This window comes from Piliocolobus tephrosceles, unplaced genomic scaffold (assembly GCF_002776525.5).
Source record: "Piliocolobus tephrosceles isolate RC106 unplaced genomic scaffold, ASM277652v3 unscaffolded_20, whole genome shotgun sequence".
Lineage (NCBI taxonomy): Eukaryota > Metazoa > Chordata > Mammalia > Primates > Cercopithecidae > Piliocolobus > Piliocolobus tephrosceles.
This window is the reverse complement of record NW_022302087.1, coordinates 1,749,864-1,767,516: the sequence shown is the minus strand read 5'-3', so window position 1 is coordinate 1,767,516 and position 17,653 is coordinate 1,749,864. Positions and strand designations below refer to the sequence as shown.

The 17,653-nt window shown below is 43.2% G+C and overlaps 1 pseudogene; it reads left to right on the top strand.

Moving 5' to 3' along the window:
* The first annotated feature begins 16,961 nt into the window (after positions 1 to 16,961).
* Positions 16,962 to 17,653, top strand: part of LOC111542210 — a 5,281-nt pseudogene continuing 4,589 nt past the window's right edge.

Below are 17,653 nucleotides of genomic sequence, written 5' to 3'. Positions count from 1 at the left end.
TCCAAGACGAGATCTTGCTTTTTTGCCCAGGCTGCAGTGCAGTGGCTCTCTGCAGTGCAGTGGCTCTCAGCTGACTGCAACCTCTGCCTCCCAGATTCAAGTGATTCTCCTGCCTCAGCCTACCAAGTAGCTGGGACTACAGACACGCGCCACCACGCCTGCCTAATTTTTTGTATTTTTTTTTTTTTTTTGAGACGGAGTCTCGCTCTGTCGCCCAGGCTGGAGTGCAGTGGCCAGATCTCAGCTCACTGCAAGCTCTGCCTCCCAGGTTCACGCCATTCTCCTGCCTCAGCCTCCCGAGTAGCTGGGACTACAGGCGCCCGCCACCTCGCCCGGCTAGTTTTTTGTATTTTTTAGTAGAGATGGGGTTTCACCGTGTTAGCCAGGATGGTCTCGATCTTCTGACCTCGTGATCCACCCGTCTCGGCCTCCCAAAGTGCTGGGATTACAGGCTTGAGCCACCGCGCCCGGCCAATTTTTTGTATTTTTTAAGTAGAGACAGGGTTTCACCACGTTGGCCAGGTTGGTCTTGAATTTCTGATCTCAAGTGATCCACCCATCTTGGCCTCCCAAAGTGCTGGGATTACAGGTGTGAGCCACTGCACTTGGCCTATGCAATTCTTTTCAATATTTCATGATAACCACTTCTAAGTATTGGTGACCTATACCTCAGGACTTCAGAAGTAGCATCAGAGACCTCCTAATAAAAAACATGGCATCTTCATTTTGCACGCTGACTCCTGCTATTCCCAGCTTCTGGGAGTGCCATTGGCAAATCGTCTTTGGTTGCCAGCCTCTTCAGGGATTGCCTCAATTGTAGAGAAACCTTTCCCATATCTAATGAGTGGTCAGGAGGGCTTCATGGCTCCATGGCTCCAGAGCTAAGCTCCATAGGCTTAGCTTCATGTGTGCGCGACCTGTGCAGTCACACAGAAGGGGGCCAGTGCATGGTGTAATGCTTCCTGTCACCTTCTTAAAATTTGTAATTTTTAAACAAGGAGTTCTGCATCTTCATTTCGCACTGGGCCCTGGAGATCATATAGCCATTACTAATGTGGTCGTATAAAGGCCTTGCCATATGAGCTCATCTCAGAGTAACTCTGAAAAGTCACTCCAGCTTTGGAGCTCTCCATGGAGTCAGGTGAGGCAGTTATTGGACCTGCATTACAGTTTGACTCCATTTCTCTTCCTGTTCAGTCCTGCCTGTTTCCTCTTCCCTCTTCAGGTATTGGTCCCAAGGACTCTCCTTAATAAACTGCCGGCTTACAAACCTCCATCTCAGAGTTTGCTTCCTCGGGAACTCAGCGTGCCACCGTGACATTTGGCTGTGGAAGCTGACCGTGAAAGAGGAGTCAAGGACACCCCTGACATGTTTTGTTTTGACTTAGTGGATGATGGTGCCATTCACAGATGAGGGGGCCCAAAAGAGGAAACATTTTGGAAGGAAAAAATAATGAAGTTGTTGTATTAGAATTTAATACTTCAGTTTTGTATGTTTAATTTTGATATGACTGAAGGCCATCCAGGTAGAGACGGGATATTAATCTGGAGTTCCACAGAGACATTTGGGCTGGGGTCTTGAGTTTATTCTAAAGAGTAAATGTCATTGTTTATGAATGATAAACAAAGAGGGGCTAAGAAGAGACAATCTCCATCTAAGAACTGAGCAGGCCGGGCGCGGTGGCTCAAGCCTGTAATCCCAGCACTTTGGGAGGCCGAGACGGGCGGATCACGAGGTCAGGAGATCGAGACCATCCTGGCTAACACGGTGAAACCCCGTCTCTACTAAAAATACAAAAACTAGCTGGGCGAGGTGGCGGGCGCCTGTAGTCTCAGCTACTCGGGAGGCTGAGGCAGGAGAATGGCGTAAACCCGGGAGGTGGAGCTTGCAGTGAGCTGAGATCCGGCCACTGCACTCCAGTCCGGGCGACAGAGCAAGACTCCGCCTCAAAAAAAAAAAAAAAAAAAAAAAGAAAGGGGAGACCAATGACCCATGGCATTTCATCCTGAAATGTGGCCATGAAAGGAAGGCAAGGGACTGGGGCAACTGGAAAGGTGATAAGGTCAAGGTAGAGAGTTTTAAAATTATTTTTGTTGAGATGAAAGACATCTGAGAGTGCTTATTTTGTAAAATAAGACAAAACTGTACACTTTTCATAGAAGAGGACTAATTAGATTCAGAATGACTGACAAAATTAAGTGATAGCTCTTCTGTTAGTCTTTAAATCAAGGCCTTCACCACTTTCTCCCTCTCTCCCCTTAAAATAGCGGTCTTGGCTGGGCGCAGTGCCTCACGCCTGTAATTCCAGCACTTTGGGAGGCCGAGGCGGGTGGATCACCAGGGCAGAAAATCGAGACCATCCTGGCCAACATGGTGAAACCCCATCTCTACTAAAAATACAAAAATTAGCTTGGTGTGGTGGCACGTGCCTGTAATCCCAGCTACTTGGGAGGCTGAAGCAGGAGAATCTCTTGAACCAGGGAGTTGGAGGTTGCAGTGAGCCAAGATTGTAGCACTGCACTCTAGCCTGATGATAGAGCGAGACTCCGTCTCAAAAAAGAAAAAAAAAAGTAGTCTTCAGTTATAATGTTTTCTATGTGGAAATTTTCTGAAAATTCTTCAAAAAGAAGTGCTTCTTTTATGCCATAGGAAATGATGAGACCAGTATACCCAATTCATCCTGGTTTCAGAGACTTGCAGAGTGGCAACTCACTAGAGGGCAAACATCACACTGCCTTAGAAATGGAGCTGGTATTGGTGAATTCAAGAAGAGCAAAGAAGAGGACCAAAAGGAGGAGGAAGAGGGAAGATTTTAATGCTGTGCAGTGGTGCTCAGGTCTAGGTCAAGAACAATGAGTCTCACACGGTCGTCTCTTGACTTTGGCTATCATGGTAGGGCTTTACTGACAAGCTGGGTAATAACAGGGAAATCCTATTCCTTTTGCCTTCAAAATTTATTTTGTCTTTATTTCACTTGACTCAATTCATTTCTTATTTCAGCAATATTTGTTGAACACTATCATGATTAATCAGGCACACCGGGTGCTGGTGACAAGAACAGTGAACAAAACGGACAAAAATTCTTATAATCATGGAGCATATATTATAGTATGGAGATAAAAAATAAGTGAAATAAGCTAACACATACAGTATGCTACAAGCTGTAAGCTGTTGTATGTTGTGGAGAACATAAAGCAGGGAAAAAGGAGTCAGAGAATGGTGGAGGGGGTTGCAGTCAGACTACTTGCTTAGCTGTGTCCTGCAGAAGGATATTTGGGCAGAGATAAGTATGAGCTGACATCCAGCCATCTTCTGGTGAGAAAGGGCCTTTTTCTGAGTAATGACAGGGCTCCAAAAGCCTCAGGTAGTGACCAAAATGCTAATCTCTGCCTTTAAATGGGACACTTTCTTTTTTTGTTTGTTTGTTTTTTTTGAGACGGAGTCGCCCGGGCTGGAGTGCAGTGCTCCCGAGTAGCTGGGACTACAGGCGCCCACCACCTCGCCCGGCTAGTTTTTTGTATAGCTGGGACTACAGGCGCCCGCCACCTCGCCTGGCTAGTTTTTTGTATTTTTTAGTAGAGACAGGATTTCACAGTGTTAGCCAGGATGGTCTCGATCTCCTGACCTCATGATCCGCCCATCTCGGCCTCCCAAAGTGCTGGGATTACAGGCTTGAGCCACCGCGCCCGGCCTAAATGGAGAATCTCATCAACCCATTTGCTACTCTCCTGTAAGAGCCTACCAGGCCATATAGACAAAGTCAATACAACTGATGGAATGTTGTTAGACTTGAATAAGATTTTAATTCTATAATACGTGATTTTCTCATCTACAAAAAGGTTTAAAGTTATAGTATAAAATTTTAAAATCTTGGCAAAAGCTTATATCCAATGCGTTCAAAAGCTTAAGAACTCAACATCTCCAGAAGGACATTCTGAAAGTGTCCCATTTGTAAATTTGTATTTACTTTGTCTATATGGCCTGGTAGGCTCTTACAGGAGAGTAGCAAATGGGTTGATGAGATTCTCTTCAGAGAATCAGAGTCAGGCTGAACATTCTTCCATACGTGGCACTGTTGGTGTCTTTGGACTGATTATGTGAAGAGTAAACCCAGCATCTTCCTAGGACTCCAAGGAAAGTTGCATATTCTATAATTTATAGGGCCTCACAATTTTTCTAATTAAAAATGAATATAACTTCTGCCCTTTTTAAGCATAGCACATATGTTCTGTCTCCCAATGTTCCTTAGTAAGAGATAATGGCCTGGCAGTGTAGGCTAATTTCTTGAGTATTTTAAGTTGGAAGCCAATTAGCCCTCCCTATCTAAAGCACATTTTGACATTTTCTTCCCAAGACAAGCCAGTCTTGACTTTCTGCCCCTCTCTTGGTACAGATAGTGCATATTACATGTATTAAATTATAATTATTTTAATAAAAAATTAAGATTACAGTTTGAAAACATAGTCTACTTAGAGATACCAAGTTGTGGAGTGTGCTATGTAAAATGAGTACAAAATTTTCACTGAACATCTTCTTTCCCTTGATACCACTAATTTTTTTTTTTTTTTTTGAGATAAGAGTTTCACTTTTTCATCCAAGCTGGAGTGCAGTGGCACAATCTCAGCTCACTGCAACCTTCACCTTCTGGGTTCAAGTGATCCTCCTGCCTCAGCCTCTCCAGTAGCTGGGATTACAAGCATGTGTCACCATGCCTGGCTATTTGTTTTATATTTTTTATTTATTTTATTTTATTTATTTATTATTTATTATTTTCTGAGACAGAGTTTCACTCTTGTCACCCAGGCTGGAGTGCAATGGCATGATCTCAGCACACTGCAACCTCCAACATCTGGGTTCAAGCGATCCTCCTGCCTTAGCCTCCCGAGTAGCTGGTACTATAGGTGTGCACCACTAGGCCCAGCTAATTTTTTTTTTTTTTTTTTTGAGACAGAGTCTCGCTCTGTTGCCAGGCTGGAGTGCAGTGGCGTGATCTTGGCTCACTGTAACCTCTGCCTCCCAAATTTAAGCGATTCTCCTGCCTCAGCCTCCCAAGTAGCTGGGATTACAGGCTCACGCCACTATGCCTGGCTAATTTTTGTATTTTTAGTGGAGACGGGGTTTCACCATGTTGGCCAGGATGGTCTTGATCTCTTGACCTCGTGATCCACCCGCCTCAGCCTCCCAAAGTGCTAGGATTGCAGGCATGAGCCACTGCGCCTGCCATTTTTTTTTTTTTTTTTGTATTTTTAGTAGAGATGGGGTTTCACCACTTTAGCCAGGCTGGTCTCGAACTCCTGACTTCAGGTGATCTGCCCACAATGGCCTCCCAAAGTGCTGTGGTTATAGGCATGAACCACCACGCCAAGCCTGTATTTTTGGTAGAAATGGGGTTTCACCATGTTGGCCAGGCTGGTCTCAAACTCCTGACCTCAAGTGACCTGCTGCCTCTGCCTCCCAAAGTGTTGGGATTACATGTGTGAGCCACCACGCCTGGCCAATGTTTGATTCCTACCTTTTATTTCCCTTGCAATTTCTGTTTTGCTTTGATCAACTGATTTTGTCCTATAAATTTCTGTGCTCTCTTTTAGTGAGGATGAGACTATGGCGTTAGCCTCAGAATTATAGACAAACTCAATTTAGAATTGTTAAAGGAGAAGATAGAAAGGACACTAGCTTGTATGGAAGAAGAGGGTTTGTCATTCTAACCATTCTGGAGTGGATGAAAGTTAAATGTTAATTAGAATTATTGAGTCTCGGTGTCTTTTTTCTATTTATGCTATTTCTCTCTTCCCTTGTCTCTCTTCATCACCTTGTTGAGCATTCCCCATGGCTTTGCTTGGGTAAAAGCCAGACAACCAGTCACTGCAAGAGCACCCAACCCCTCCCTTGATTCTACCCTTCATTGGTGTCTAGATTTCACTTCCCTGTATCTATCTCCATTACATTTTCTTTGTATCTACTGACGAAGGGATACAGATCTTCTTCCAATACAGAGTGTGATTGCAGCACAATTACAATGGAAACAAAAAGGAAAAGCTGACTTTGCTGAAAATATGCCATATTCATTCTGAATTCCTTTAAACTGCAGCACATATGCTTATAATCATGACAATACGAATTTGTAAGAAAAGGAAGAGAAAAAAGATCTGCCTTCCTTCCCTGCAAAATGGCATCACACATGATGATCAGAGACTGAATGTACAAATAAATGAACAATGGTTGGACCATATACTAAAAAAATAGAACTCGGAATTATGCAGCAACCTGCTTTGGAAACTAACTTCTTTATCTACAATAAATAGTTCAGGATGCCAGCCTGCTACAAGTTGCGGGGACTCACTTGAAACATGCGAGTTGATATGAAGATTATTTTAAACTGAAGATATCTGAGATTCAACAGATTCAGAGGATAGCATCCTTGGAGCTTATCTTAGCTGACTAACAGCAGCAACTTCTGAAAAATGAGGCTACATAAATCCCCTCTCCTGGGGAGTTTCATGGCCATGAAGAAGGTGGAAAGACCACCCACATCTGCATAAACAAACATTATAGCAAATTTTCTTAACCTCTGTTTGTTCTCCTAAAAACTCATTTGTTTTCCTAAAGAAACCTATTTGTTCTATGAGAGCCATTTCTGCCCTCTCCCTTTTCTCTACTAAATTAGGTATATGAACCTCTAACTTCAATTAGCAAGCTACTTCTACGTTGTATGCGAAGAAAACTTTTTTTTTTCCTTTTTAATCTTTCTTTCGTCAGTATAGGCCCCAGGTACTGAAGATAAGAAAAGAATATAGAGAAGTTTTTCTTCTGACAGACTTGCTGGAAGCCAGGTTGCTATCGCTAGTAACAATCCAGGAAGCTAACGGATAACTTCTGTAACAACTGGCCCCACAAGGCCAGGACTTGATTAATAACTGACATCTACCCTAATTTTTGTGCCTACATCCAATTTAAGACCAAACAGAGCAAGCAAAACATGCACCCCTAACTGATCATGCAGTATGCCCCTACTTCTGTTTAGCCCGCTTACAGCTTCTCCATGGCAACAGCCTCCAATCAGGATACACCTGAAGCCTTCCCTCCCCACCCACCACCCCACTATAAAGCTTTCTCATTTCTCTGCCTTTGAATCACTGCCAAAACACAGCGACAGTGGCTGATTCCTTTGCAGTATAGCAGGCTGTGAAAAAATAGCACTTGCATTTCTCATTTGATTGGTAATCATTTATTTCTATAACCATGGGTTTCATTCATGCAATTCAGAAGTTTCTTTGGAATAACTTGCAGAGCAAACTAAAAAATATTTATTTACTATGATAATTTTCTTTATATATTTTCTGCTTATTTAAGTTCCCTACTGAGGTTTTGAAATTCTCCCTGATGCTGGTAGTACAAAAATCTTATGTGAAGCAAATCAATTAATCCTGAAGATGACTGAATGATCAATATGAGATAGCTGCAGATAAACCAACTATTCTCTAAGCTCTAGGACACCTTTGAACAGCACAATCATTCTGCATTTTAATACAAGTATTTACACACTGATTTCAGTTGTAAAGAAATGAGAAACTTCAAGTATAAAAAGCTTGGGACTATGAAAACCAAGCATTTTGTCTAAACATCTTTTGTAGTTGTTCTTGTTAAAAAAAGAGAAGGCTTCGGGCCTGGTGGCGCCTGCCTGTAGTCCCAGCTACTTGGGAGGCTGAGGCAGGAGAATCGCTCGAATCCAGGAGGTAGAGGTTGCAGTGAGCCAAGATCGTGTCACTGCACTCCAACCTGGGCGACAGAGTGAGACTCCATCTCCGGGGGGGGGGGGGGGGGGGGAAAGGCTTTCAGACATTTTGTAAAGTTTTAAATTTGAAGCATCCTTTGTCAATAGCTCCCCTATCCTCCCCCTACACACATGTGCACACACCCTCCCGCCACCGCCACTAAAAATTGAATGGAGAGTAAATGTCCCAGCTTAGCTAGGCTAGAGCAATTAAAATGTCATTAGATACTAGACAGATTAATGTTTATGCTAATGATCAACACAAAGAGATTTGGGAATCAAGCCTTGCCCTCAACTATTCTGAAGTGGGCTAGTGCAAATGGACTCAGGCCCTGGAGCAAAAGTTGGGGCCAGGGGCCATGGTGAGTGCTGAAATACATCACAGATATTATATTTTATTGTATAGTTAAGTTGCTAGTTCAGTGGTGAGAGCCTGAGGCATGAATTAGAGTAACTGGTGATAGTTCTCCCTGGGAATGCTCCAGCCTTAGCTAACCTGGGGCATTTACTTTCTATTCCCTTTCAGTGGTGGTGGTGATGGGGTGTGTGTGCTGTAGAAGAAACTGATGATTTGGTAAACAGATAATTTTTGTAGAAAGCCACAAAATGACCTTGTGAATTTCTTCTTCTTCTTCTTTTTTTTTTTTTTGAGACGGAGTCTCGCTCTGTCGCCCGGGCTGAAGTGCAGTGGCGCGATCTCGGCTCACTGCAAGCTCCGCCTCCCGGGTTTACGCCATTCTCCTGCCTCAGCCTCCCGAGTAGCTGGGACTACAGGCGCCCGCCATCTCGCCCGGCTAGTTTTTTGTATTTTTTAATAGAGACGGGGGTTTCACCGTGTAGGCCAGGATGGTCTCGATCTCCTGACCTCGTGATCCACCCGTGTCGGCCTCCCAAAGTGCTGGGATTATAGGCTTGAGCCACCGCGCCCGGCCCGTGAATTTCTTCTAATTTCCAAATGCTTCTGATTTGCTTTCATTCCTGAACGTCTAGTCATATCTCCTTTGTTATTAGTACTTTTGTTTATTTAGAACTGAAATACATTTAAGTATAACTAAACATATGTAAAATATTATTCATGCTGGCTATTTTTTTTTCTCCTAGAATAGTAATTTAAAAAACAAACTCAAAAAGCAAAGTGAAAACAGCACAGGCTTTGTAGCCAGACAGACCCGAGTTTAATTCTCCACTCCACCTGCATGTCATGATTATTTATGGTTCTGGGGCGAGTCAGCTTTATGTTGGCATGTCAGCAAGTTCAGAGCCTCTGTGCACCTTATTTTCATGTGTGTGTGTGTGTGTGTGTGTGTGAGAGAGAGAGAGAGAGAGACAGACAGACAGACAGACAGTGTCTTGCTCTGTTGCCCAGGCTAGTGATGGTGTGATCTCGGCTCACTACAGTCTCAACCTCCAGGTCTCAAGCAGTCCTTCCGACCTCAGCCTTCGACCTCAGCCTCTTGAGTAGTTGGGACTACAGGTGCATGCTACAGCACCCAGTTGGTTCTTTTCTTTTCTTTTCTTTTCTTTTCTTTTTTTTTGTAGAGATAAGGTCTCACGATGTTGTCCAGTCTAATCTTGAACTCTTGAGCTCAAGCTATCCACCAACATTGGCCTCCCAAAGTGCTGGGATTATAGGCCAGAGCCACCACACCAGGCATTTTTATCATCTTTTAAGTCGCTATAAAAATATTTATCTTCCAAAGGTTTTGATAAAAATTAAAACACATAGAATTGTTCAAAGCAAATAGTAGAAGAGAAGTTTAGTTTTCTCATGTCCCTCTTTAACTCCATCTTTTGGTCTTACAAAAGATGCCCTGCTAACTTTCAAACCTTTCCTGGTGAGTTCAAGTCTCAAACATCAATTGCCTCATTATAATTAGGCCCTCATAACCATTTATTCTTTGGGAAACTCAAGGTCACTCTTTTGAGGTTTGGTTATTTATTTATTTATTTTTTTTTACTGCGGCTTTCTTTTCATTTCTACTGCCTAGCAGGACTGGGAGGAGATGGCAGTACCCAGTTACATGCTTCACATCCACTGGTCAAAGTACAGGCTTGTTTGTAATGGATTATACTGAGAAATATAGCAAATGACTCTGTGTTTTGTGACTCCTGTCCCTCCATACACCCACCTGCATACTTCCTGTCATGGCTATGAACTATGAAACTTGGTGGGCTGTGAGTTTATAGGTTTCTTTCTTTCTTTCCTTTTTTTTGAGATGGTGTCTTAATCTGTCACTCAGGCGGGAGTGCGATGGTGCAATCACGGCTCACTGCAGTCTTGGCTTCCTGGGCTCAGGTGATTCTCCCATCCTAGCCCCCTGAGTAGCTGGACTACAGAAGTACACCACCACACTTGGTTGATTTTTTCGTATTTTTGGTAGAGAGAGGGTTTTGCTATGTTGCCCAGGCTGGTCTTGAACTTCTAGGCTCAAGTGTTCTGCCTATCTCGGCTTCCCACAGTGCTGGGATTACAGGTGAGCCACCACGTCCTTTTGTGATAAAGCTAATTAAGTGAGAGCAATAGAAAAAGCAATAGAGAAAGCATTCTCTCCCCTTCCCCCATTAGTTATCACTTAATTAAAACTATTCCCATTTTCTAGATGAATAAATTGAACCTGTTGACAAACGTGTACGGCTGCTTTGAAAGGCATGGGAATGCCTTTAAACCTTAAGCACATGCTCCATTTTTTTGGTGTTAAAACATAGTGCTCATGCCTGTAATCCCAGAACTTTGGGAGGCCGAGGCAGGCAGATTGCCTGAGGTCAGGAGTTCAAGACCAGCCTGACCGACACGGTGAAACCCTGTCTCTACTAAAAATACAAAAGTTAGCTAGGTGTGGTGGTGGGTGCCTGTAATCCCAGCTACTCGGGAGGCTGAGGCAGGAGAATCGCTTGAACCCAGGAGGGGGAGCTTGCAGTGAGCCGAGACTGGGCCATTGCACTCTAGTCTAGGCAACAAGAGTGAAACTCCGTCTCAAGAAAACAAAAACAAAAACATAGCTACTTATCTGCATTATCACAACATGAAGCTGAGTACACTCCAGCTAGCACAGCCATTTTTAGTGAACAGTTTCAGCCTGGATCATAATTCCCTCAGGCTCAAATCTTTAGGTTTTAGCAGCTTAAGTGTACACAATATAGAGAAGGGCTTTGTTTGGGGCTTGGAAAACAGGAAATCATTAGGCATCTTTAAAATGTTCAGAATATTTGAATGAATGCAACTGCACTGCAACTTGCTAATGTAAAATATTAGATGAACCCTAAGTAACAACAACAGCTTGGAGAGACTCTAATAGTCCCTCTTTAATTTTGTTGCTGACACCTGGCAACATTTGGAACTATAAATAGAGTAGCAGGGACAGGGAAGAAAGCCAAAGAGATTTCCTGTTGCTGTCTCAATACATAAAATGAGGTCTTTAAAGAAAGCAGAAGAAAAATCACATCTGGAAAAAAATCAGGGGCCCATTCTACTGAAAAATGCACCTGCTATAGGCTCTAGCAGAGTATATTGTAGTTTAAACACCCTGAATTCTGGTTAGATTTGTAGGACTTGCCATAATTATGGGTGAAGCTGCAGGAAGCTGCTTAATCGTTTCAATATTAAAACTTGATTTAGAGCCCCAAGACTCCAGGCTATAAAATTAGGGTGCAGGAGCACTGCCTCCTCTATTTGGGTTTCCATCCCAATTATCCAACGTTGGATAAAGCAGAGGGAATAGAACAAAGAAGGGAGGTAGAGGGTTACAAAATGGCCTTGACTGGGCCCTGGGTAAGGATCCAATTAGTGGTGTCAGCAAAGTAACCTATAGCCAGAGGATATTCTAAAAATTCTGCTTAATAGATAGACTATTACATTTACTACCAGGCAGACAGAAACAGAATCTCTGCCTCTGTCTCATGTGAATTGGCTTCTTCCTTAATTTTCCCTCTTTCAGAAATCTACGAATATATGAAGCAGAAATCATGACTTTTGGTAGACTGAATCATCTGTTAGCAATTGTGAAGGTGTCAAGAGCATAAACCGAGAACGTTAAGCAGACTGGGCTTCAGTCTCAGCCCTGCTTCCACTAGCCTTGTGATTTTTTTTTTTTTTTTTTTGACGGAGTTTCACTCTTGTCTCCCAGGCTGAAGTATAGTGGTGAGATCTTGGCTCACTGAAACCTCCACCTCCTGGGTTCAAGCGATTCTCCTGGCTCAGCCTCCGGAGTAGCTGGGATTACAGGTGCGCGCCACCATATCTGGCTGGCTAATTTTTTGTAATTTTAGTAGAGACGGGGTTTTGACATGTTGGGCAGGCTGGTCTTGAACTCCTGACCTCAGGTGATCTGTCCACCTTGGCCTCCCAAAGTGCTGGGATTACGGGAGTGAGCCACCGCGCCCGGCCTAGCCTCATGATCTTACTTAGGCTTCCCAAGTCTTGGTTTCCAAAAATCCTCACCTCATAAATACGCTGTGAGAATTAAATAAGATGATCCCCATCAAGAGTCTAGTGTAGTGCTGATGCTTAACCCCTTTTAGTTTCTTCCCTTCCCCTGAATACTGAGACATTTATTTTTTGGATAAATTTATTTAAGTTTTTTTTTTCTTTATTATTTTAACATTGCTGTAATGCTAGAGGAGAAAAAAAAATCGCAATGTTTTCTTACACAGGGGAAACTCCAGCCATCTCAAATTTAGGAGTAAATTTAATGATGCACAAGTCTAAAACGTTTCTCTATAGCCAAGTTTCTAATCCTTGTCTTGTACCAAAGGAGTCTAAGAGATTCGAGCATAATATTCAGCTATTTTAATAGGATTTCTAAGACTGTGAATTGGCTTATTACACAGGAAGCTCCTTCTTTTCATGCTGGGGTTGAAAGTCAACAATTTTTCCTAAGGATTATAGGATTACCTTTTATACTGTATTTCATAAACTGTTATAAGAACTAAGGAACTCAATAAATGTTAAATATTGATACCAAATGTGAGTTTTCTTCTTCTTCTTCTTTAACACAAATGTATTAAACTGTGAATCTTTAAGGTTCTCTATCCAAGTCATTTATCCCAACTTAGTCTAGCAAAAAAAAAAAAAAAAAAAAAAAAAAAAAAACTGAAAAACTCACAAAATCCTTTATTTTCAAGTGGTCAAGCAAAACCAAATTGACCCAGAAGAGGGATACCCTCTTCTTTGCGACATTTTCTCTGCACGTGACCCAGCCTGAGCAGGACTCTAACTTCTATCAGTTTTCTTTTATTAACCTCTGATAGCAGCACACACTAGTTGCTCCAAATGAAATCTTTCCATGCTATGGAGCAGTAAAAGATTCTGTGTGTCACAGAACTTTGCAGGGAAAGTTTCGGTGCATCCATACCAGAAGAAAAGTGATGTTTATTACCACATGTTATCAGTGTTGAGACACACATTTAACATTTCTGAAATTGGGATGTGTCTAGGGCATCATATATGAGCGATCTTACTGTCTAGGACATCTTACGTTAATTGTCAGCTGGGGTAGATGTGACTAGTTGCCATTGCCCAGGTATGAGAGTCCTACATTGTTAGGACTTGTTTCACTCTTGTTGCCCAGGCTGGAGTGCAGTGGCGCAATCTCGGCTCATTGCAACCTCTGCCTCCCGGGTTGAAGTGATTCTTCTGCCTCAGCATCCCGAATAGCTGGGATTACATACCTGTGCCATCACGCTTTGCTAAGTTTTTTGTATTTTTAGTAGAGACGGGGTTTCTCCATGTTGGTCAGGCTGGTCTCGAACCCCCAACGTCAGGTGATCCGCCCACCTTGGCCTCCCAAAGTGCTGGGATTACAGGCGTGAGCCACTGCGCCTGGCCGAGAGTCGCACATTATTATTCCTGGTGGAGTGACTGGGAAACTGCAACTCCTCAGCATTGCAACCAGTGGATCATTTCAGGAACATTTGAGAAAGACTATAAATCCTGGTTGTGGATTAGAAATCTTATACTGACACTTTATAGTGAGATGAGAAAAGTCCCCGGAGATCACAGTGTTCTTTTGCTCTGATGGTATAATGGACAAGGTTGGTGGAAAAGCTTGGGCATCAGTAATACTGAGTTGAAAAGTAATTCAGAAAATCCAACCTGTGAATGTGAGGAAATATTAGGAATATCTTGACCAATTTATTTTACTTACATCTTCCTTTTAATAAAAGCACAAGAATGCATGTAGATGGTATTTAAAGCCATGAGATAGCATGAAATCCCCAAAGGAGTGAAGACAAAGGAGGAGGCAGGTGCAGCGGCTCACACCCGTAATCTCAGCACTTTGGGAGGGTGAGGCTGGCGAATTGCTTGAGCTCTAGAGTTTAAGATCACTCTGGGCATGAACTGGTGAAATTCACATGGTGAAACCCCATCTCTACAAAAAATACAAAAACATTAGCCAGGTGAGATGGCGTGTGCTTGTAATCCCATCTACCTGGGAGGCTGAGATGGGAGGATTGATAGAGCACGTGAGGTCAAGGCTGCAGTGAGCCATGATCCAGCCCTTGTACTCCAGCCTGGGAGACAGTGTGAGACCTTCTCTCAAAACAAAACAAAACAAAACAAAACAAAACAAAACAAAACAAAACAAAACACCAGAAAAAAACCAAAAAACCAAAGGAGTTAGGTATCCTGAAAGCTAGGACAGAAAGCATTTCAAGAAGGGGAGAGGCATCAGGTTAGTCAAATGCTTCAAAGAGGTCAAATATGATGGCTGAGGATTGACTGGTGAATTTAGCCATATGGATGTTACTGAAGACCTGATAGGTGCAGTTTGGTGTTTGCAGTGGGGTTGGCCTGATTGTAGTGGGATCTAAAGAGAATTCTAGGGGAGGAATAGCAGACTGGGAGTATAGATCATTTTATTTTATTTTATTTTTTTTCTGAGACAGAATCTCTCTCTGTTGCCCAGGCTGGAGTGCAATGTCATGATCTCGGCTCACTGCAACCTCCGCCTCCCGGGTTCCCGCCGTTCTCCTGCCTCAGCCTCCCGAGTAGCTGGGACTACAAAAGACTGCCACTACGCCCAAGTAATTATTTTTTTATTTTTAGTAGAGACGGGGTTTCACCATATTGACCAGGCTGGTCTTGAACTCCTGACCTTGTGATCTGCCTGCCTCGTCCTCCCAAAGTGCTGGGATTATAGGCGCAAGCCACCGCCCCCGGCTAGAATTTTCCTGTGTTTTTAAAAAAGAAGGCTGGGCACAGTGGCTTATGCCGGTAATCCCAGTACTTTGGGAGGCCGAAGGGTGGGGGGTCGGATCACAAGGTCAAGAGATTGAGACCATCCTGGCCAACATGGTGAAACCCCATCTCTACTAAAAATACAAAAATTAGCTGGGCATGCTGGCTCATGCCTGTAGTCCCAGCTACTCGAGAGGCTGAGGCAGGAGAATTGCTTGAACACAGGAAGTGGACGTTGCAGTGACCCAAGGTCGTGCCACTGCACTCCAGCCTGGTGACAGAGCGAGTCTCCATCTGAAAAAAAAAAAAAAAAAAAGAAAGAAAAAGAAGAGAAAAGAGAACATAGCTAGAACAGAAGTAGTTTTGTTTTTGTGTATTGATAGCAAAACAGAGTGTTGATAAACTTGTCCAACTGAGGCTGGGTGTGGTGGCTCACTCCAGTAATCTCAGCACTTCTGGAGGCCGAGGCAGGCAGATCACCTGAGGTCAGGAGTTGGAGACCGGCTTGGCCAACATGGCAAAACCCCGTCTCTACTAAAACTACAAAAATTAGCCGGACATGGTAGCGGGAGCCTGTAATCCCAGCTATTGCAGAGGCTGAGACAGGGGAATCACTTGAACCCAGGAGGTGGAGATTGCACTGAACTGAGATTGCACCACTGCACTCCAGCCTGGGTGACAGAGCGAGACACTGTCTCTAAAAAAACAAAATGAAACAGAGCTGCTGAAGTCATTTCTATTTTAGAAAGGTTGTAGGCATGAGTTTTTCTACATATTAACAACAATTTATGGTAATTTGTGAAATGTTTTTCTGTTTCCAGGCGGCGGAGATTGCACTGAACTGCGATGGTGCCACTGCACCCTAGCCTGGGAAACAGAGCAAGACTCCGTGTCAAAAAACTAAAAAAAAAAAAAAAATTGTCCAACTGAAAGAGGAGAAAAAAAATTAGAGAGGAGAGATTTGCCTAGGGTGGTGCAGGTTGTAGTGGGCAAGTGGAAAAATTGGGTTTCGTAAGGAGCTACTGAAAATGCATTTTTCAGACTTGCCAATCATGTTTTGTGCCATTCTCTCCTGTTCTTCTCTTTGCCTGAGTCCATTCTGTCTTTCATTGATAGCAACTCCCATTTTTATCTATTCAGTAAAGTGTTTTCTTTTTATCCCAGCTCATGAATTCACAGAGATCTCTCTCTCCTCTGAATTCATTGCTCTTGTAATCTGTTCCATTAAATTGATTATTAGTCATTTTTTTCTATGCACAGCTGTCTTTTCCATTAAATTGTAAGCCCCTTGATAGTAGAAATCATGCCCCGCCTATGGTAAGTACCCAGTAAAGCTCGCTGACTCTGTCTCTGCCACTTTCACTGAGAATGATTTCCTTCCTTATAATTCCCTAAGGAGAAAAGCCTATTATTACTCTCCAGGTGAAGGTCCTTCATGTGTTAAAAAGCACTATTAAACTGCTGCTTGGTCTTATCTATTTCATTCTTTAATTCTCTGTTTTCTTTTCTTTTCTTTTCTTTTTTTTTTTGAGACGGAGCCTATATCTGTCGCCCAGGCTGGAGTGCAGGGGTGCGGTCTCGACTCACTGCAACCTCCGCTCCTGGGTTCACTCCATTCTCCTGCCGAGTAGCTGAGACTACAGGCGCCCGCCACAACGGCCGGTTAATTTTTTGTGTTTTTGGTAGAGATGGGGTTTCACCGGGTTAGCCAGGATGGTCTCTATCTCCTGATCTCGTGATCCGCCCGCCTAGGCCTCCCAAAGTGCCGGGATTACAGGCGTGAGCCACTGCGCCCGGCCTTAATTCTCTGTTTTCATTTCTACTTTTTAAATTCTGTTGTTGGTTTCTTTCCTTTGGCACCTCTCCACATGCATCTCTTTTTCTTTTCATTCTCCTTTTTAAATGTACTTCCTTTGTTCCTTTATTCCTCTGTGAGTTTAACTGGGGAATCAAAGATGTGTGCAGAAGATGGGAACCCAGAACAGATTGAGGAGTAGCTGCTTTCTACCAGAATGCGGACAAAGTGTGGGGGCGCTGACCAGATCGTGGAGCAGGGGGTGTGTGGGTGTATGTGTGTGTGTATGTGTGTGTGTGTGTTTGTGTATGTGTGTTTATGTGTACGTGTGTGTGTTGACATTCCAGGTAAAGGGAAGAATGTGTAAAAAGGTACAGAGATAAAACCATGACATTTTGTCTCATACATAGATATTTATTCTCTAGCCCTCAAATATTTGTTAAATGAATAAATCAATGACTTAACTACTCTCATAACGATCAATTTTTTTTTTTTTTTTTTTTTTTGAGACAGACTCTCCCTCTGTTGCTCAGGCTGGAGTACAATAGCGCAATCTTGGCTCACTGCAACCTCCGCCTCCCAGGCTCAAGTGATTCTCCTGCTCAGCCTCCGGAGTAGCTGGGATTACAGGCATGTGCCACCGCGGCTGGCTAATTTTTGTATTTTTAGTAGAGACGGGGTTTCACCATGTTGGCCAGGCTGGTCTCGAACTCCTGACCTCAGGTGATCCAACCACCTCAGCCTCCCAAAGTGCTGGGATTACAGGTGACAGCCACAGCACCCGGCCTCAATCAATTTTTTTCTGTCAATGAGGGCTAACCACTAGTTTTCTTTCTATGTAAACACAGGCACAGGTGCATCTTTTCTTTCTTTCTTTCTTTCTTTCTTTCTTTCTTTCTTTCTTTCTTT